Genomic DNA, 18,419 nt, shown 5'->3' with positions numbered 1-18,419 from the left:
TTCCACACCTGCAATGCCGAAAAATACCTATGCTAGGTACTCGGCGTAACTGAAGTCCTAACCAGATTCAATGCAGTACCAACACCAGATCCCATAACTACCGGGGCCACTCTGTCTCCACTGCTCCACATCCGGCACCAGCTCTCGAAACCGATCCCACTGGAAGCGAGATAAAGCAACAGCAATAGAATTCTGTACCCCCGGGAAATGCGCAGCACGAAACAATATGATGTGCCCCCAGGGCAGTGGGGTACTCGGCAGCCGGGCCTATGGATGCCGGTATGGCGGGGATATCACGGTGGCTGGCCCGGTCCGTGACCCAGGGCAGTCAATAAAAAGGGGAATTATTTATAGGGAATTTGGAAAGTTCGTGACGCCACCTGTGGAATGCGGCAAAAAGGGGGGGCGCCGCTGCGGAGCAGTCCTCTGAGGCAGATGATAGGGCAGCTTGTGATGGAACGCCTCCCCACAGGTGGAGCAGGCCTCAGGGCAGCGTGGGATGTAATGGGTGGTGGTGCAGGGGAGAGAGACGGCAGGACGGTCCCAGAGGAAAGACGGACACTCACACGGGGGTAAGTTTCAGTACCTTTACTGGTGAAGATGCAGGCACGGTCCAGGGTACTCAGGATGAAGGGCGAAGGGCTCACTTTTGGACTCTCCCCAGTGAGCGGGTATAGGGCCTCCTGATCCGAGGCTTTACTCGCTAAGCTTCTGACCTGCCTGGAGCTAGCATGGTTACTGTCTCTCTCTCCCTTGCACCTGTTGACCTGGTGGTAGGGCCTCCTCATGGAGATCAGTCTCCCTGGTCGCCGGGGCCTCCGTGACTCCTAGCCCTGGTACTGTAGTCAGCGTTTGGTAAACCTGGTAAACCTGGGACCTGTAGTCCTCCAGGGGTTCCGGTGGTCCCTACTGGGTATAAAGGGACCCCGTAGGCGTGGACCCGGTGTCCGGTATATATCTCGGGGTGAGCCTGGTATGCTCCTCTGCCCCCTCGCTACTTCTTCCTTCTCCTCTCGCCTTCGGCCACACTCAGGGCCCTCACTAGGCCTTCATTCACTTCATTCGTGCTGTAGGCCTTGGCTTGCCTAAGCACAGCAGCCAGCGTGCTGCCTCTTCACTGCTCTCTGAGCGTCAGCACGCTCTCTCTCAGTCTGAGAGACTAATTACTAACTAACTAACTGACTGAGCTGCCTGGCTCCACTCTCCCTATATATATCCCTAATGGGCTCCTTCTGCTGGTCTGAGGTGGTAGGGTGGATGTGTGTGAATGTGTGAGGGCCTCTTGTGGAGAAGTCCATTCATGCACCCTTTTGGGTTCTGTGGCACCAGTGCGTAGCAGGGCGCCACACATACATTGCAATTCAGACATCTGAGCACAAGATGTCGCAACAGAGATACGACCGGCGGGGAATCCACTGTAATGTTGTTAATACAACGAACCACACTCAAATTATAACAAAAGAAACACACTTTTTTATTTTTCAATTCCGCACCCCAAACCTCCAACGCCACCACAACTGGAAACATCTCCAGCAATGTCAAATTTTTCTTCAACCCAGCATGCATTCAAGACTCAGGACACTCGCTAACGCACCACCTGCTGTTGAAGTATGCTCCAAAAACAAAAGAACCAGACGCATCAGTGTATAAAACTAAATCTACATTAGACTTTTCTTTCTCCAACCAAACTGATTTTCCATTATACAACTCCAGAAAATCTGCCCACACGGCCAAGTCAGCCTTGTGCTCTGCGTTCAACCTCACAAAATGCAACGGGCATTTAACCCTCGCCGTGGAATGAGATAACCTACACGAAAAAACCCTACCCATAGGTAAGATTCCGCAAGCAAAATTAAGTTTCCCTGAAAGAGATTGCAGCTGCCTCAAACGCAATTTCCTAGCCTGTCAGGCTTCCTGTACGGAATTATTCAAATCCACCAGTTTATCTGCTGGCAACCTGCATTCCATTTGGACGAAATCAAGCTCAATCTCCAAAAACTTTAAAACTGTAGACAGGCCTTCTGTCTTGTTGACGCGCCCAGGGGATGGGGACGACTCGGCGCCCGGGCCTTGTTGTTGCCTGACCTTGGGCGATGTTGCGGTGGTCGGCTCCCGGGCCCGTACCCTGGGTTCACTCTTAAAAGAAAGGGCGGAAGTTATATGAGATAGGGGAATGTTCATGATGCCACCCGTGGTGTCTGGTGATGATCACCAGCGCTGCAACAGTCCTCTGAGGCCGGTGTTCAGGCAGCTTAGTTGGTACATCTCCCCACAGGTGGAGCGAGGCGTCAGGGCAGCGTAGGTGTAGGGATGCAGGATAGAGTGGACCCAGCCGGGTCAGAGGAAGGGTAGAAGAATAGGCACACACCCCGGAGTTCACTTCAGTACCTTTACTGGTGGTGTTTCAGGCACGATCCAGGGCACTGAAGGGTGCATATAAGGACTCTCTCCAGTGAGCTGGTGTGGGGCCTCCTGTTTCTTGCCTTTCCTGGTTAAGTTTCTGACCTGCCTGGAGCCAGGCCTAACTTAGTCTTTGTCTTGCACCTGCTGACCTGGTGGTAGGGCCTTCTGTTGGAGATCACACTCCCTGGTCTCTGGGGCCTCTGTGACTCCTGACCCTGGTATAACAGTCAGCTTTTGGTGTTCCTGGGACATATAGTTCGCCAGGGGTCCCGGTTGTTTCTGCTGGGTGTAAGGAATCCCTGCAGACGAGGACCCAGTGTCCGGTAAAAGGTTTTTGGAGTGAGCGGTTAATAAAGCTCCTCTGCCCCCTGTGTTACTCTCTTGCTTACTCCACTCGCCTTCGGCCACGCTCGGGGCCCTAACTAGGCTTCACACGGGCAGCAGGCACACTGCGCTTCGCCGGTCTTTTGGCGTCCGCACGCCCTAGGCTCACTAACTCGAGCTCTCTGAGACTGAACTGACCTGACAACCTCTCTGGCTGCAGCAGACTGTAGACTGCACACTCCAGGCTGTAGATTCCAGACTCCAGACTGATCTGCCTAGCTCCACCTTCCCTATTTATATCCCTCTGGTGGTCTGAGGTGGAAGGTGGAGGTGTGTGAATGCTATGAGGGCCTCTTGTGGATGAATCCGTCCATGCACCCCTCTGGGATCTGTGGCACCAATGCGCAGCAGGGCGCCACATTGTCAGGGCCCAGAGGAATGCCAAATCTAAACGCCACCTGTTGAACTGTCCGTAGAAGCACAAAACAAACCGAGGACCAAGCTAGTCAAACGGCTAGTCAATAGGCAAGTCCAAGGTCTGGCAACAAAATATCAGAGTCAGAATGCTAAGAACAAGGCACAGAGGAACAAGCCACACAGAGCTTAAAGCTATGACTGACAGCTATATGGGCCCACAGCTCAGTAAAGTAGCTAACTAATCACTGGACAAGGGAACACCTGAAGGAATATCAGCACTTGGGGTATAACGACCCATGATATATATGATTAAGACCACAACCCCTCTATCAGTATTTGGTCAGTATTTTTTCCCAGGAGTGGGTGATAAATGCAGAATTGGTGACTTGTTTCTATTATACCTTTTCTCTAATTGTTCCTCACCTGGTTTTGGCTCCTGCTCCTGAGAAAAGATACTGACCAAATACTGATCATGGGGCCATGGACTAAGCCTGATTGTTAGGGTCATTTAGGGCATTTCTAGGGCTAGCCGCCGATGAGGGGAAGCACCATTGTGGACCACAATTAGGGTGCCAACCTCTGCGGATAGGCAGTTATGCATCTAGGAATCAGTCTAGGATGAAATAGATGCCTTCTTGTTGCCGGATTCTATTAGTATATATTTTAGAAATTTTGCATCTATCTTGCTACTTGTGTTTTATGTCATTCTAGTCCTTGCTTTTAATGCATCTCCAATTCAGTTTTCTTTTAGGGTTTTTATTCTATATGTTAGTCATTCACATTTATAGTTATAGCTCTCAGAATAAAGTGATACGAAAAAATAATTATTTCTATAAAATAGTTTTTATTGTGTAAAATACTAAAGATATAAAAAAAGGATATAAATGGGGTACCGCTGTAAACGTACTGACCAAAAGAATAACATTGCCTTATCAATTTTACGACACACTGAACTGCATTAAAAAAAAAATTGCAGAATTGTTGGTTTTTGTTTATTCCTCCTCCCAAAAATCGGTATAAAAAGCGATCAAAAAATGTCAAATGCCAGAAAATGGCACCAATAAAAAGTCAACTTGTCCCTCAAAAGACGCAAAACCTAGTGTCACGGGTCCGGGTGGTGGAACCTCTGAGCCGAGGTGCAAGGAGGGACCCAGAGGGGCGTGACTAAGTATCAACCCGAACCGACCCTGGTCGGACGGCGGCTAACGACTCCGTGACCAGGGAGGATCCGGGCAGAGGGAACAGGTGCTACTCTGGGGACAACCTTGTAAGAGAGTAGGTGGCTCCCACAGGTCAGATGGCTGGGACTGACCGGTATGACGGATGGACATGGCAAGCAGGCAGAAGTCTCTGAGAGAGGGAGCGCACGCGCGCCCTAAGCACAGTGCCCGGGGGACTGCGCGCACTGACAGCAGGCTGAGAAGGAGAGCGGGGAGCGCGGAGAGAGCGGAGGTGAGAGGGATGGCGTCTCTGCCGGGCAGGAGGCAGAGACGCCAAGGCTACAGGACTGCGCGCGCCGACAGCAGGCTGGGAAGGAGAGCAGGGAGCGCGGGGAGAGATGAGGTGAGAGGGACGGCATCTCTGCCTGAAAGGAGGCAGAGACGCCGAGGCTACAGTACCCCCCCCTTTACGCCCCCTCTTTTTTAGGCCAGAAAGGAATTTTTCAAGGAGAAGTGGGGCATGAATGTTCTCCCTGGGTTCCCAAGTTCTCTCCTCTGGGCCAAACCCCTTCCAATCCACCAGAAATAAAGGTTCTCCCTCTTACCCTCTTGGCGTCCTCAGCAGCAACCGGAGTAGGAGGAGTACTTGAATTATTGGAGAAAGAGTTAAAGACTGCAGGTTTGAGGAGAAAAACGTGGAAGGAGTTGGGAATGCGTAGGGTGGGAGGAAGCTTCAACTTGTAGGCCACTGGATTGATCTGTTTAAGGAACTGAAATGGACCGATGAACCGAGGGCCCAGCTTGTAGGAGGGTATTTTGAGCCGCACATGTTTGGAGGAGAGCCAAACCTTGTCTCCCAGACGGAATTGAGGCGGATCCAGACGTCTTTTGTCAGTAAATCTCTTCATCCGCTCGGAAGACTGGAGAAGTGCGGACCTGGTACTCTCCCAGATAGTGGAAAAGTCACTGACCAGGGACTCCGCAGCAGGATTGTCCACAGAAGCAGAGACGGGAAACGGAATCCGGGGTTGTTGGCCATAGACAATAAAGAATGGGGACTTGGAAGTGGATTCGCTCTCATGATTGTTATAAGAGAATTCAGCCCATGGCAGGAGGTCCACCCAATCAGTATTGTGGGCATTGACAAAGTGCCGGAGGTAGCAGGTAAGGATCTAGTTGATCCGCTCTACTTGACCATTGGACTGAGGGTGATAAGTGGAGGAGAAATCCAGGGTGACATCCATCAGCTTACAGGTAGCTCTCCAGAAGCGTGAGGTGAACTGAACCCCTCTATCCGACACGATGTGGAGAGGTAGGCCATGGAGATGAAAGATATGGTGAAAGAAGTCTTTAGCTAGCTCAGATACAGACGGGAGACCAGGCAGAGGAATGAAGTGGGCCACTTTAGAAAAGCGGTCCGCGACCACCCAAATGACTGTACAACCAGCAGAAACAGGAAGATCGGTAATAAAGTCCATAGCGATATGTTGCCATGGGGCAGCAGGTACGGGAAGAGGCAGGAGATGACCGACTGGTAAATGTTTGGGGACTTTGTTGCGGGCACAAGATGAACAGGCTGAGATGAAGTCTACCACATCCTTACGCAGGGTAGGCCACCAGTAATGCTGGGTAATGAGCTGGAAGGTCTTCTTCTTTTGGCCAGCATGACCAGCTAGTTTAGAAGAATGGCCCCAGCGAAGAACCTTCTCACGATCTGGAACCGCCACAAACGTCTTACCGGGTGGAAGACGAGTTACATCCAAGGGGGCCACATTCATCACCTTGGAGGGGTCGATGATGTGCATAGGCTCCTCCTCTTGATCGGAGGACAGGAAGGATCGGGACAAGGCATCAGCTTTGACATTCTTGTCCGCCGGGCGGAAATGCAGGATGAAGTCGAAGCGGGCAAAAAACAAAGACCACCGGGCCTGACGCGGATTGAGTCTTTGGGCATTCTGGAGATATGCCAGATTTTTGTGATCCGTATAGATGATCACCGGGTATAGAGCCCCCTCGAGCAGGTAGTGCCACTCCTCCAGCGCCAATTTGACGGCTAGCAATTCTTGGTCTCCTATGGAGTAGTTGCGCTCAGATGAGGAGAAGATTTTGGAGAAGAAGCCGCAGGTTACCATTCTCCCGGAAGAAGATTTTTGGGTGAGCACCGCCCCGGCTCCGGAGGAGGAAGCATCAACCTCCAGGTAAAATTGTTTATTACAGTCCGGACTGTACAGTACAGGGGCAGAAGAGAAGGCTTGTTTTAAGGAAAGGAAAGCCTCCTCGGCTTCGGGCGACCATACCTTGGGATTTGCTCCCTTACGGGTGAGCGCAGATATGGGAGCCGTCCGGGACAAGAAGTGTGGAATGAAGAGACGATAGTAATTGGCGAAGCCCAGGAATCGCTGAATCACCTTCAACCCCTCCGGACGGGGCCATTTTAGAACAGCAGAGAGTTTCTCAGGATCCATTCGCAAGCCTGTCTGGGAGATAACATAGTCCAGGAATGGAAGAGAGGTCTGTTCGAAGAGGCACTTCTCGTATTTAGCATAAAGGTGGTTCTGCCTGAACCTAAGTAGGACCTGACGAACGTCCCTCCGGTGTGTGGGAAGATCCGGAGAGAAGACCAAGATGTCGTCCAGGTATACCACCACGCAGGAGTAAAGAAGATCACGGAAGATGTCGTTGACCAGTTCTTGGAAGACGGCGGGAGCATTGCAGAGACCGAAGGGCATCACACGGTACTCATAGTGACCATCCCGGGTATTGAATGCCGTCTTCCCCTCGTCTCCTTGCTGGATACGGACCAGGTTATATGCTCCACGTAGATCCATCTTGGAAAAGATCCTGGCGCCTTTAAGGCGATCAAACAACTCGGAGATGAGTGGCAAGGGGTATTTGTTCTTTACCGTGATCTGATTGAGTCCTCTATAGTCAAAACAGGGACGTAGCGAGCCATCCTTTTTTTTGACAAAGAAGAATCCGGCTCCAGCCAGGGAGGTAGACTTCTGGATGAATCCCCTAGCCAGATTCTCTTTAATGTACTCAGACATGGCGACGAGCTGGATGGTCACCGGAAGGAGTCCTCCATCCACGGAGGTGACTGACAATGGTTCATCCAGAGACTTGGTGGGAATACATATTTCTCAACCAGGGACTGGGCAATGAGGTTTCCAGCAGCTCCAGAATCCAGGTGGGCGAGTTCAAAGTGACGGTTCTCTCCACAGGAGATAGAGACAGACAAAGTCAGAGATGGAGAGGGCTTAGTTTTGTCTAGGGCCACCTCTCCGTGCGGTCCTAGACACCGGAGTTTCCCGCCTCTCCGGGCAGGAACGGATCAGGTGCTCCTTACTGGCACAATAGAAACAGCTCCCCTCGGCTCGGCGTGACTCTTGGCGAGATTTGACTATCTTGGTCTGGTCGATCTGCATGGGCTCGGGTGAGTGCGCCTGGGGAGTGACAGAAGAGGAGACAGGTCTCTGGAAAGTAGGAGCAAGGCGGGGGAACCTTCTCTCACGGGTGGTCTCCTTGGTGCGTTCTTGAAACCGGATGTCAATCCTCGTAGCCAGCGACACCAGGTCATCCAGAGTGGTAGGAATGTCCCGACCGGCAAGCTCGTCTTTAATCCGACCGGAAAGACCCTCCCAGAAGACGGACACCAGGGCCTCGTTATCCCAGGCAAGCTCAGAAGCGAGGGTGCGGAACCGCATGGCATATTGGCCCACGGTGAGACTCCCTTGGCGGAGACGTAGCAGAGAGGAGGCTGAAGAGGTCTTACGTCCTGGTTCATCGAAGACTTTCCGGAAAGCAACGAGGAAAGACGATAGGTTGGACACCAGGGGATCCCCTCTGTCCCACAGGGGATTAAGCCAAGCCAGTGCCTCTCCAGTGAGATGGGACATGATGAACGCCACTTTGGCCCGGTCGGAGATAAACTGATGTGCCAGGAGTTCAAAGTGCAGGGTGCACTGGTTTATGAAACCTCGAGCCAAGGCGGGGTCTCCACCAAAACGAGGCGGTGCAGAAAGCCGGGGACCGGGGCCAGATACCATGGTATTGGTGGGTAGCGGAGCTGCCGGGGTGCGAGTCGTGCCACTAGAGGAGGGCCCTGGTGGGGCAGTCAGCGTGTCCAGGCGGGAGTTGACATTCCGCAGGTGGTTCAGGATGGATTCCTGTTGGGATCTCTGACGGGAGACTTCGTGGTAAAAGTCAGAGAGCGAGGGCGCTTGGGTGACACCGGGTTCCATGGCCTGAGCAAACTGTTACGGGTCTGGGTGGTGGAACCTCTGTGCCGAGGTGCAAGGAGGGACCCAGAGGGGCCTGACTAAGTATCAACCCGAACTGACCCTGGTCGGACGGCGGCTAATGACTCTGTGACCAGGGAGGATCCTGGCAGAGGGACCAGGTGCTACTCTGGGGACTACCTTGTAAAAGAGCAGGTGGCTCTCACAGGTCAGATGGCTGGGACTGACCGGTATGACGGATGGACACGGCAAGCAGGCAGAAGTCTCTGGTTAGCTGACAGGTGGTCACGGTACGTGACAGCAGAGCGAGTAATAGTCTCTAGGTTTACCAGGCAGGTGGTCACAGCAGGTGACGGCAGAGTCTCCAGGCAGGCAGGAAACAGGCGGGCGCTCCCAGGTGAGCTTGCTGACGGACACAGCAGGTAACAGGCGGGTGCTCCCAGGTGAGCGGACTGACAGCCAAGGCAGGTAACAGGCAGGTAACAGGTGGACGCTCCCAGGTGAGCGGGCTGACGGACACAGCAAGTAACAGGCGGGTGCTCCAAGTGAGCGGACTGAGAGCCAAGGCAGGTAACAGGCAGGTAACAGGTGGGCGCTCCAGGTGAGCAGGCTGGCAGGCTCGGCAGGTTACGGGCAGATAACAGGCTGGCAGGCAGGACGAGGAGTCAGGCTAGCAGCGGGACCTGAGGGCTGAAGCAGAGATAAGAAACTGTGCAACAACTATTGCTGGGGCACCTCCATTTTGGAGGAGGTGCCCTATATATGGGAGATCCTCCGGCTATTGGCCGGGGACTCCTTAGGACGGCGCGCGCGGCCCCTTTAAGAGAGAGGGAGCGCGCGCGCGCCCTAAGCAAAGTGCCCGGGGGACTGCGCGCGCTGACAGCAGGCTGAGAAGGAGAGCGGGGAGCGCGGAGAGCAAGGAGGTGAGAGGGACGGCGTCTCTGCCGGGCAGGAGGCAGAGACGCCAAGGCTACAGGACTGCGCGCGCCGACAGCAGGCTGGAAAGGAGAGTGGGGAGCGCAGGGAGAGATGAGGTGAGAGGGATGGCGTGTCTGCCTGAAAGGAGGCAGAGACCCCGAGGCTACACCTAGTCTTTGCAAAAAAAAGCGTCTTTTCGTGTGTGACAGCTGTCAATCATAAAAAAACAATATGAATCTGATTTCGCTGTAATCGCACCGACCCAAAGAATAAAGTCATCTAATCAATTATACTGCACGAGGAACGGCGTAAAAAATAAACTCTAGGTTTGTGCTTTGGTCAGGGTTTGGCTAGGGTTAGGCTTGGGCTAGGGTTAGGGTTGGGCTAGGATTGGGTTTGGGTTAGAGTTAAGCTAGGGTTAGGGTTGGGCTAGGGTTAGGGTTGGGCTAGTGTCAGGGTTGGGTTAGTGTTGGGCTAGGGTTAATGTTGGGCTAGGGTTAGGGTTGGGCTAGGCTTAGGGTTGGGCAAGGGTTAGGGTTGGGTTAGGATAGGGTTAGGGTTGGGCTAGGGTTAGGTTTGGGTTAGGCTAGGGTTATGGTTGGGTTAGGGTTGGGCTAGGGTTAGGGTTGGGCTAAGGTTAGGGTTGGGTTTGTGCTAGGGTTAGGGTTAGGATTGAAGTTGTATTAGGGTTGGGGTTGTATTGGGTTTGGGGTTGGGATTTTTTTTAAAAGTAAAGAAAAAAAATGACGACGATATGGCGAATGACATGCTCGAGTCTCCGCCCCATATGTCTTGCAGCTATTATATAAAAAAACCTTGCGGGGATTGCCTGCCATGCATGAGCGATCCCCATATGTCTTTTTGGGGTGTCTAATAACCGTGAAACATGCCGGGCGGGGACTCGAGCATGACACTCCAGCACCTGTGATACTTGGTGCTTACCCGAGTACCCGATGCAAACTCAAGTAGCGAGCACTTGCGCTTAAGACTAAAGACAACTTATTCAATATGATAACCTAATGTTATCAAATTCTGTGTCGTACCTCTGGGTTCAAAATGTTCACTATACCCCTTGATAAAATCCTTGAGGGGTCTAGTTTCCAAAATGGTGTCACTTGTGGGGGGATTTCCACTGTTTAGGCACATCAGGGGCTCTCCAAAAGCAACATGGCGTCTGCTAATTTTTCAAGCAAATTTTACATTCAAAAAGTCAAATGGCGCTCCTTCCCTTCCAAACCCTGCCGTGCACCCAAACAGTGTTTTTTCCCCACATATGGGGTATCGGCGTGCTCAGGAGAAATTGCACAACAAATTGCATGGTGCAATTTCTCCTGTTACCCTCATGAAAATGCTAAATTGGAAGCTGAAAAACATTTTTGTTGGAAAAATGTGAAAATTTTATTTTTACAGCTCAATGTTCTAAACTTCTGTGAAGCACCTGGGGGTTCAAAGTGCTCACCACACACCTAGATAAGTTTCCTGTGGGGTCTAGTTTCCAAAATGGTGTCACTTGTGGGAGGTTTCCACTGTTTAGGCACATCAGGGGCTCCCCAAATGCAACATGGCGTCCGCTAATTATTCAAGCAAATTTTACATTCAAAAAGTCAAATGGCGCTCCCTCTCTCCCGAACCCTGCCGTGCGCCCAAACAGTGGTTTTCCCCCACATATGGGGTATAAGCGTGTTCAGGAGGAATTGCACAACAAATTTTGTGGTCTATTTTTTCACGATACCCTGGCAAAAATAAAAAAATGGGGTCTAAAGTAACATTTTTGTGAAAAAAAGTTAAATGTTCATTTTTTTCTTCCACATTCCAAAAATTCCTGTGAAGCACTTAAAAGGTTAATAAACTTCTTCAATGTGGTTTTGAGCACCTTGATGGGTGCAGTTTTAAGAGTAGTGTAACTTTTGGGTGTTTTCTGTTATAAAGGCCCCTCAAAGTTTCTTCAAATGTGATGTGGTCCCTAAATTTTAATTAGAAGATAATAAATTCAAGGTGATGTAATTGAAAAAATATCTATATATAGAGAATGGGGTATTAGAAAATACAATAAAAAATAAAAATAAAATTAACGCTGATCTAATTGAAGAGCATAGACAGTGGAGTAGTAAAATAATTTAAAAGGCTAAAAATAAGGCACAAAGGGTCCTGGGGTATTGTTCAGACCTGGATGTAGATTAAGGTGGATCCTATTAGGAGAAGAGAGGAAGAATGAAGTCAATATGAATTACATGCTAGGGTAAGTTTAAAAGAAGTTAGAAGGACAGGGACGTACCTGTGGAAGGGTACAGGTATTGTTTATCTTCTATTAACCCTAGGTGGGGTTTGTGTGGATCCTGGTTGAGGACTTACTTACTTGGGGTCTCTGGAAGTTAGTTTGTTGGCACAATAGTATTATCCTAGAGCGATTTAAGGTATACTTGGTTTAAGGGGGGTGTAACCGATGACATCCGGTGTAAAGGTATGGTATAGGAAGGGTAGTTACCTGGTACAAGCAGCCGGTACCTGGAGTATCAGGTGGACTGCCAGGTGGATGCATTCACTCCTGGTGTATCGGTCTGGGATTTTTTTTGAAGATTGGCCCAGTGGGTGGCTCTAGGGGAGAGAAGTGTAAGGGACGAGGAAAAAATGACACAGTGGGTGTGAGAATCTGCCAGAGCTTGCTGGGGGTATCTTTAGGTGAAATAAAATGCAGGAGATATATAGTAAATAGTACCGTATATATAATGGATATAGGAGTCCTTGAAGGTACAGTGCTACTGAAGGCGATCCTTCAGGGGCAGGTAGAGGTTGTCAGATCTATTAGACTGACCTGTAGTCCAACCGATTTTTTGTGGGAAAAATTAGAAATCACTGGTCAACTCTTAACCCTTATAAATTCCTTACAAAAAAAAAAATTGGTTCCAAAACTGTGCTGATGTAAACTAGACATGTGAGAAATTTTATTTATGAATTATTTTGTGTGACATATCTCTCTGATTTAAGGGCATAAAAATTAAAATTTTGAAAATTGCAAAATATTCATTCATTATTGTGAAAATCGGTTAAGAAGATAAGTCCTTCGGTAGAAAAGGATCTGGAGGACAATTGGCCAAAATATTCTTAAGACACACACCTGTGTCTTGGGATTGAGGCTCTAGACCTCTATGTTTGCTGTGCTCCACCTTCCATGCATACCATGCTGTAACTTGCCTCCATCGCTGCTGGGTTCCATTTCATCCATCCTGCTGCCCCTGAAATTCCTGAATGTGCGAAGTCAACACTGCCCATGTGCCTTCTTGTTTGCTGCATCAATGCTCGGGGACGGTGTGCCCACCCAGACCTGAGGTTTAGAGGATCCACCTCACCTGGTGAGCCTATCAATGGGTCTTGTAAGCACATATGTTTTATAAGTACAGTGAAATTTTTACTGCTGTAAACCTTCTAGATATTTAAAGGGGTTGTCTGGTCCAAACCGATAAGTCTGCAGTCACTCTGTGCAACTGCAGATTTATGAATTTCCTCAGCGTACGCACTGTGCAATGAGGAGATTCACCGGTTTCAGACCCGGGAACCAAGGGTATATATGAGTTATACATACCCCTGGCCAGTAGGCATGGCTTCGCTCCATACAAGTGTATGGAGCGCAAGGCCGTGCCCACTGGCTGGGAGTATGTATAACTCATACATACCCTCTGTTCCCAGGTCTGAAATGTTTGCTTAATGACAAATAGGCTCATGAAGTAGATGAACCGGTAGGCAAACCAAAATAATCAGCAACAATGACTGGAATCTTTATTATTCAAGGGAATGTGTTATCAGAAAATTACCTGTAGTTTAAATTAGATTTTTATACTAAATGTATTTTTTTTTTTGACCACTAGCCCTAATAATGGATTCCCAATTCTTGTTGGGTACATGAATATTAACAGTAGTAGACTGACTCAAACCCAACTGAATTATATTGAGGTTTATCATGGGCATGACATCATCAGGGTAAAGGTCATTCTGCAGGGAGGGTGGAGGTGAGCTGTAACATCATCTATTGTGAATAGTGGATCCTGTCTTATCTGGATTTATCAATCATTGTACAGTAGGGGGAGGTGAGCTGTGACATCACCTATTGTGGATGTGGATTCTGTGTTATCTACTGTATATAGAGGTGTTATCAGTCATTGTACAGGAGGAGGAAGAGGTGAGCTGTGATATCTCCTATTGTGAATGGTGGATCCTGTGTTATCTACTCTACATAAAGGTGCTATCAGTCATTGTACAGGAGGAGGAGGTGAGCTGTGACATCACCTATTGTGAATGGTGGATCGTGTGTTAGCTACTGTGTATAGATGCGTCACCTTTGTTATCCTGTCTGTGATGATCATAAGAACAAGAAGTATTAGTTTTATATAAAGGCTTAGTGGTCGGTGTGTAAATTGTAAGATTAATTATTTGCTGTTTGCATAAACAGTGACTGGGAAAAGTTTAATTAAAATAATTATTAAAAAAATACATTGATCATAAAATTCTGATTTAACCACCTTAAAGAAATACAAAATATACAAGAAACAAAATGAGTATAAACCCTGCTGTAACTAAGTAAGTAAAAAGCAAAAGTATATTTAAAAAACATAGGGTTCTTAGTAACACTGCTTTTGATCAAAAATAGCATAAAAGCCATCCCACCAAAGCAAGGTGACCCTATTCGGGACGGTCCTATAATATTAGACAGTGTAGATTCGTCCCGATTAGGGTCACCTTGCCGTGGTGGGATGGCTTTTATGCTATTTTTGATCAAAAATAGTGTTTACTAAGAACCCTATGTTATTTAAATGTACTTTTGCATTTTACTTAGGTAGATAAATCAGGATTTATACTCATTTTTGTTTCTTGTAGGTTTTGTCTGTTTCATGGTCAATGTGAACATGCATTTATATGCTGCATGTATACCAACTCAAACTCACGTTGTTCAATGTGTGTTTTTTCACCCTAAAGACCTGTAGTGTACATTTTTGTCACAGGTCATTGAGGGTTTGATATGAAGCGGGCTCAGGCGCTGAAACTACATCATAGGCGGCAGATAACAGCTGTGTTACATAGTCTGCATTTGCCTGTAACAGAGTGGCTCCAATCACTGCTGTTAATCATTTAAGTGTTTCTGTTAATCATTGACAGTGAAATATAAAGGGAATCTGTCACCAGTCTGAAAGCAATATAACATAGAGATAGAGACCCAGATTCCAGCAATGTGCCACTTATTGGGCTGTTTGCTGTAGTTTTGATAAAATCACTGGAGATTTTCACTAGAGGACTAGTAGACCTGTTGCCATGTAGTCCTGCATATTCATGAGCTCTGTATAACCCCGCCCCCACTACTGATTGGCTGCTTTCTGTGTATACTGTGCAGAGGTAGAAAGCAGCCAATCAGTGGTGTGGGAGGGGTTATACAGAAATCAGCATTCAGAGAACTGCTAGACATGCAGCAGATAAAATATTTTTTAATCAAAACTGCAGCAAGCAGCCCAGTAACTGATGCATTGCTGGAATCAGGATCTCTGCCTCTACATCATGCTGCTCTCAGATGGGGAAGCAAAAACTTAGTGACAGATTCCCTTTAAATGTCACGATTACTGGTGGACCTGCTTCGCGACATGATCCTGAGATTCTGATGATTTTCCATGTGGATGGAAAAATAAAAGTTTATAGCTCTTGGAACACGGGGAGGAAAAAAACCAAAAGCGTAAATACAAAAAATTTTCAGATCCTTAAAGGGTTAAATATTGGGTAATTTTCTGTTGACACATTGCCCTTTAATCCATATAGCTGGTCACATCAATGTCGGCCACCGACCTTCTTGCGTCACTCACGATAGAGACAAAAGAAATGTTGCCATAGCCATAAAGTACACCTGTCCGTGCGCACTCTCATTTTTCTATATTCAGAGCAGAACAAACTCACAAAGAAAAGAAGAAACACACAAAATCCTTTCGATAGAGCAATTCTAGCCACTAAATGTATACTTCATTCACAGCAGTGACCCAACGTGAACCTGTGATGTGTTTAGCCATTAGAATCAGGCTTCAGCAAAGTTGGCATTTACGGAGCGACGTGCCCTTAACCGGGGCCACTCTGAGCTACACTCTGATAGAGATTACTACATTTATGTTACTCCTGAGACTAAAGATAGGTCAGTTCAGATTAAAACGTCTTCTTTTTGAAGCAGTTGCTCAAACTTCAGTCACTATTGCCTTTGCAGAAAAAAATGCCCATTTCGGTATCTTTTGCTTTGTAACCATATTAGTTTAGAAAACAATTTATTCAAAAGTATATTAACATTATAATTATTATTATTGTTAATATTATTGTTTAAATTATTATTTTATTATTAATTGTAACATTATTATTAGTGATGAGCGAGTATGCTCTGTTAACCCTTTTGGCGAGCATGCTCGGGTGCTCACCGAGTATCTTCAGCGTGCTCTGGTGTTATGTTTTAGTCACTCCGTGCTCATGATTTGTGACTGTTTGACAGCTTTAAAGCATGTAAGGAATGCCTAAGAAACAGACATTCCTCACATGTATTAAAGCTGTCAAACACTCACAAATCATGAGCACGGAGTGACTCAAACATAACACCCGAGCACGCTGAAGATACTTGTAAAACACCCAAGCATGCTCGTAAATCTTGATTAACGAGCATGCTCACTCATCACTAATTATTATGATTATTATTTTCTAGACATCAATTAATTTCCAGATTTGCTCAAATTTGGATGGGAAATTTGATTCACGGCACATTGATCAAATTGCTGCCTACACAATAGGGTGAATAACCCAAAGACAAAGGTAAAATTATATTAAAAAGATATAAATTTTATTGGTACATACAATTTAAAATATGTAAATTGTGGCCAGCAATACACAGAAGGAATGTAAGAAAGTTCACGACAAACGTATGCATTAAATGTATAAGTAAGAGGGGCTAAAGGCTATATTCTCACTGCTTCAGTTATATATGAGATGAAATATAGTCTATATCTAATAAATCAATCAATAAATGTGTAAATACAAAAATTAGATAAATAGATAGATTGCATATACATATTACAAGAACGATATAGCATGTAGGAGAAAAATAGCTATTATAGGACCCCAAGACTCCAACGTACATTTCGCCACTTGGCTTTCTCAAGGAGTCAAGTCAAGCAAATAAAATTGCTGGTGAAAGCCGTTTAGTATGCTTTGAGATCTCTCCAGTCCCCACAAAATAAAAGAGGGTTTCCTAAATAAGAAATATTATACTCACCTTGCTCCTTACCTATCTTGGCGCTGCAATTTCTAGCCCAGTTCTCCTCTGACTCGATTTCACCTGGTTCTAGTCTACTCTTCCAACTTGCGTCTTCTTCATGTGTTGGTGCCTCCAATGGTCATTAGGCTCCACCAGTAGTGGACACATACAGAATAGGACCCTTATATAAGAACAATATGTGGGCTCATCAGAAATTTCATACAATTTCACCTACTTTGGAAGTGGAAATGGGCCCCTCTACTTATTGGGCACCTATGCGGCTGCAAAGGCCACACCAACTGGTATGTCCACCGGTGGGCCCCATGACAGTATGATGTCACTTTAAAACTAGCTAGTGCCAAAGATACCATATAGTGGAGATGGAAGAAAAGACTGGAGCCGAAGGGAGAAAGTGATCCAGGGGAGAAGTGGATGGGAATCTGGAGTGCCAAGACAGATGAGGATCGAGGTGACTATATATTTTTATTTCTTAAAACCCTCCCGACCCTAAAAAAAGAATCAAGCCTGCAGGCAGCCATTTTACTTGATTTGTGTAAATCAAATCGCCAAAAAATTTGGGATCCATTAAATCAAAAAAGTTTTTGTAACATTCAAAACAATTTCGAATCACCTCCCATCATACTGTACATCTCTTTTATCAGCATTATAATTTGAGAGGAGAGAATCAATTCGAGGGACACTAGTTTAGCAACTAAGTCAATATTCCATTCCGCTGGATGGAAGCCCTTTGAACCACCTTCTACCTACCGGCATCCACAGCTCCTCTTTTGGTTAGCTGGTCTGGCGCAATATCATCATTGCAACATAACGTACACTTGACGTTGCACCAAACCGGCTAACCAAAAGAGGTGCCGAGAATGCCGGTAGGTAGGAGGGAATTCTCAGGTCTCCAGTCCAGTGGCCACAGAATATTGACTCGACCACTAGGCCAGGGTACTGTGAATTTATTCGCTCATCTCTAATTATAATTAAAGGGGTTGTTCACTACTAGGACAACCCTTTCTTGATCTAAATGTTTGGCCCCGATAAAATAAAAAAGCTTATACTCACCTCCCAACTCGGCACCGTCCAGCGGTGTCGGCACTCGCGCTCCTGCGCATTGTTGTGACACGTGAGCAAAGCGCCTTACTGTCTCCGCCTTCTGTCGAATTGAACATGAAGAGGAAGTCTGGGCTGCGGCTGATCTCTGACTTACTCTTCATTTTCGATTTGGCGCTGATTGGGCACCTGTCACAACAACCCCACAAGAGCCCCAGGACGCGATGGCTGACACCTCTGGAACGGCAGCACGGGAGATGAGTATAAACTTTTTTATATTATCGGGGCAAAGCGTAGGGTTTGATAAGGAGTTGTGCAAGTAGTGGACAACTTCTTTAATATTATGATGATTACTTCGTAAAAGTGCCACTATATAGCTGAAGAATAACATTTTAGCCCAGAGCACTGATACCTATCGTGATCGCTTACATTCATGTTATGTATGTGAGTCTGTGTATCTCGTGGCTTCAGATTTTAGGCAGACCTACTGCAATGCACTGCATTTTCCATTTGATCTAATATATGATATAATTTACAAGATTAGCAGCACATGATAGGATATGCAATAGGAAGAATATAAAAGAAACAGATTCCCCAGTGTATAATGTAATCTTATTAGCTCCCCCTTGTTGCATAACC

The sequence above is a fragment of the Phyllobates terribilis genome, unplaced genomic scaffold (genome assembly GCF_046119375.1).
Source record: "Phyllobates terribilis strain yellow unplaced genomic scaffold, ASM4611937v1 Scaffold_211__1_contigs__length_3443825, whole genome shotgun sequence".
NCBI classification, from domain to species: Eukaryota; Metazoa; Chordata; class Amphibia; order Anura; family Dendrobatidae; genus Phyllobates; species Phyllobates terribilis.
This window is presented reverse-complemented; position numbering follows the sequence as displayed.